Below are 4,701 nucleotides of genomic sequence, written 5' to 3' on the forward strand. Positions count from 1 at the left end.
CTGACTGCTGCTGAGTAAATGCGAGTGATTTGAGCAGCCTTTCAATTTTACAACTGTCTTGAACGAGAGTGGAGTCTGCCATGTTTTGCTAGGTGTTTTTTGTCTTTCACACAAAAGCAAACTGGGATGTTCTCAGGTAAAAAAATACAAGTGTGACATTTGAAAAATGTATTGTGGAAATTTCGTTTGACTGTGAGTTAAATGATGTGTAAGCCTTTATGTCATGCATGCAAGCACACTGCACATTTTCATAGGTGATGTAGCGCAAATTGGTTTCATGGTCACACTTAAGCATTTTACATTTACGCATTTACTCTTTTTTTTTTGCGGGCCGCATTGTAGTCATAGCTTCTTTCGGAAGGCCATTATGACTGTCAACCCAAATAAATGTATGAGCACCTCGTATTATATACAGTAAAAGCTACAAAACAAACTGACAAATAACTCGTCAAATACTGGTCAAATATTTTTTTTAAAGATATTAAAAGTGAAGACAATTTGCAATTCTAGTAATGACACATGAATTTGATGCACGATTTGTCTTCGCGGGCCACATAAAATGATGTGGTGGGCCGTATCTGCCCCCCCGGGCCTTGAGTTTGACACCTGTCCTAAAGTGTCCCTGTACTAATGGATCTTGTCTCTGGACCTTTAGCTCGAGCTTAGGTTCAGCTTTGTCCTTTTCAGCTTGCTTGAGCAACCGCACACCCCGAGGTGAGTGCAAGTTCAATATTTGAATCTTATAGTTTGTTTGGATTGATAGTACGCCCAAATGTGTGTTTTCATCAGACCCTTTATGTGAAATCTCATTAACTCCAGGTCTCGCTACTCCACATTATTCACGTTGGCCAAAATGCTACCAGGTACATTTGAACATTATGCTAAAGTGCCTTTCATTTTTTCTTGAATGGTTTCCGTGTGCACCGTTATTTTCAGAACTGAAGACTTGACACATTTTATGGCGATCCTTACCAGGTTGTGAAATTTACACAGACGCGGGTAGTATTCGAAACAGCGGCATCAGTCGGTTCATTTTCAATGACGTCAGCCACTTGCAAGAACTGTCGGAGAGGTCTGACCCTTCCACTCCAAAGATTGTTGCCTTTGAGACAGTGCATTCAATGGAAGACTTTTTATTTCCACTCAAACTGAATCTAAATAGATTCAGGAAGTATAGGGTCTTCAATATATATGTTTGTTTGGTTTTTTTTTTTTACAGGGTCGGTGTGCCCACTGGGGCAAATGTGCGATGTTGCCCACAGATTTGGGGCCATCGCCTTTGCGGATGAGGTGCACCCAGTCGGCCTATACGGGGCCATAAGAGGGGGAATTGGCGACAGAGACAGAGTTATGCACAAGATGGATATCATCTTTGGTACTCTTGGTAAGTTTCTTTACGCAGGGTGGGGAAGTATCCCTGCAGATGAATTTGGAACGTGTTGCTGGTGTCCTCCAGGCAAGGCCTTTGGCTGCGCGGGTGGCTACCGTACACTCCTATGCTGCAGGACATCCTTGATTTCACCACACGAGGGCGATGTGGGCCTCCGGGAGCGCCTCTCTCACTCCCGCTCTGTTTCTGCTGATGACTCATACTCGAGTACAGTATGCGGTGCAGTCGGAGGCTTTCCTGCTGAACCACTGATGGTATCAACAACGAACAGGATATTGCATTTCCTCTTGAGATAGCACAGGCATCGCAACAATCAGCAAATATGCCCACAGATGCACACGTAGATGTTCAACAGAGCGGTGTGTACTGGAAATGTTCACATGAACTCATCAACGGGGCAAGAAGATTAGATTTTATGATGCATGTTGTGGCGTAGATTCAAGAGCTCTTCAACTGTATCCCACTCAAAGGGAGGTGCAACTCTCTTCATACAAATGAAACCAAACGAAAATTTGGAATATTGTGCATGATGCTATTTTGCTACATTTACACTGAAGGGGGTAACTTCAAAATAAAAGTATCATAAATAGTATGTGGACGATAATTATTTCAATTTAAAATCATTGTATTTCTGTTATCACGCGACCAGTCCACTAAACTGTCCCAGGATTGCACCCAGGAAGGTTCTGAAGTTGCATTTGAAATTTAAGGTTGTTTTTTTTTTTATATTCATGTCTGACTGTACACTTGATTTGAAAAAAAAAATTAAAACAAATTCCTTTAGTATTCCCAAAACCAGTCTTGTTCTGGGAGACACTCGACTACTCCAGACTTCATGCTGGAAGTTTTATTAAGATCAGAAATCGCAGAATTTTAAAATTAAAATCCTCTGAAGTCTGAAAATGTTATCTGTGATATCCAACACATTAATAAATATCATTCCTTCGTTATCCATCAAGTACTTACGTCTAGACCATTCCAGTTAAATATTTCAGGAAACTTTTATTTTGAAATGCAAGAGATCTATATGAAAACTTTTGGGGATGAATCCTGGCGTGGCTTATTGTACATGTAGATTTTTTTAGTATGATAATAATATTATTTCTAAATGTGAGACAATGACAGTGAACTATGCAGGTCTTGTATTTTGAAATGCAACATTCCATCTATTGTATAGATTCTATACATATGTAACCTCTTGGACTAGTTTTCTCAGAAGTGGACCATTCTTGCAATACATATTTCTAGAAAATGTTGCATTTTTTTTATTTTAAATCGTCTGACATGTATAAATTCATGACAATGTTAAAAATTCAACTTTTGGATTTGGCCCTGCTTGACTCGGTCTCTTTGAGTGGCGGCTTCTCTGACAGGAGCGCTGGCAGGGGCTTTGCTCAAAAGCCCGCAGATGTGGGACTTGACACGCAAGCCCTGGACTTCTGTGAACCAAAGACGCCTCCTCTCACACACACGAATTATCATGCGGTCACGTTTTGGAGCGCATTATGTAACCAAAGTGCTGGTGAAAATGCAGTTGTCAGGTGACCATCGCATTCGTGCGAGTCATCCTAGCTCGAGTTAATCCTTGATTCATATACTGGTGTGGTTACAACTAACGCAGTAATTGTGTAGGTCACATGGGACTGATGTGATTGACAAGGTCCTCCTTCATATTGTTAAAAAAAAAATTGACAGTTTGTGGGAGTTCAGCTAAAGGCAGCTATTATGTGGGTGAGCATTGTCTAAGTGTTGGGGCAGGTACATGTGTGCGTGGTGGCGTGTGCTTGTTGCTGGACCGGGGTGCAGTGGTTAGAATCTGTGCGGATGTGCAGGTTTAACTATATTCTTCATTCTGTGTTAATCCTGATGCTCTGCACATCTGCTCCGCCCCCCACCCCCCCCGGCCCCCACTCACGTGTGGAAACAGATGAGCTGCTTGCCGTCCCTCTGCACGCATCTCGCCACCCACTGCCTCATCCTTCATATTCATCCTCCTTCATCATAAGGCCCCTTGAACATATCATGCATATCACAAATGTTGACAAACACAGATTCATATTCTTTTATTTGGACAGCTTTAAGTGTTGATGGCTGGTATTGACAGCCTCATCGAGTACCGATACGTTAAAATAAGGCTGGTATCCACACAGGTACATGCTCATCCCTAATTTTTTATATAGCACAGCAATGAAAGAGGGGATACAAAACTTGAAATCCTATAATGCTATTTTGACTCATCATCCATCCATTTTCTGTACCACTTTGTCCCCACAGGGGTCACGGGCGTGCTGGAGCCTATCCCAGCAGTCATCGGGCAGTAGGCGGGGGACACCCTGAACCAGTTGCCAGCCAATCGCAGGGCACACAGTGACGAACAACCATCCGCACTCACACTCACACTTAGGGGCAATTTGGAGTGCTCAATCGGCCTACCAAGTATGTTTTTTGGGGATGTGGGAGTGCCCGGAGGAACCCCACGCGGGCTTGGGGAGAACATGGAAACTCCACACAAGGAGGGTTGGAGGTGGAATCGAACCGGCACCCTACTAACTGTGAGGGGGACGTGCTAACCAGTGCTCCACTGAGCCACCTTGACTCACCAGTGCCCCCAAATTACACGTTTTTGCAGTTATGTATGAGCTGAACATGTCAGGCACCAGATGTTAATCCAATTGAGCATGCATTTCACCAATTGAAGAAGAGAATAGGAAAACCCATCCACAAAGGACTTTCAGGCCATTCAAATAATTTGGAGTGGCCTGTAGTTCAAAATGAAGAGACAAATGCACTGTTGTGTGTATTGTTAATTATTCAACCCATTTGTTCATTATATTAATTAGTTGTTGTTGCGCTTGGTTTTTTTAGTCATTATTTTTTTTATTTACCATCCAATATCCTAACCTAATATAGACTTCTATATCAGGTTACAGAAATAACCACACAAGCGGATGGATGGATGGATGGATGGATGGATGGATGGATGGATGGATGGATGGATGGATGGATGGATGGATGGATGGATGGATGGACGGACGGACGGACGGACGGGCGGATGGACGGACGGACGGACGGACGGGTGCATGGATGGCGCTTAAACTGGAAACATGTCCAATTTGATGTCAAGTTAAAACAAATTTCAGATTTTGCAGCCAGGGGTCGTTCAACAATGTCCACAAGTTCTCGAGCTAAGGGAAAAGGAGAACATAGTTTGAAAGTGATTCAGAAATGCTGAATTGTTACCGAACTTCTACGTCTTTAAGTCGTCTGGAGCAAACTCCTCCCTCCCGGAGTTGCTCTGCTCCTGTCATGCA

This window comes from Syngnathus leptorhynchus, chromosome 1 (genome assembly GCF_054491065.1).
Source record: "Syngnathus leptorhynchus isolate UIUO chromosome 1, UIUO_Slep, whole genome shotgun sequence".
NCBI classification, from domain to species: Eukaryota; Metazoa; Chordata; class Actinopteri; order Syngnathiformes; family Syngnathidae; genus Syngnathus; species Syngnathus leptorhynchus.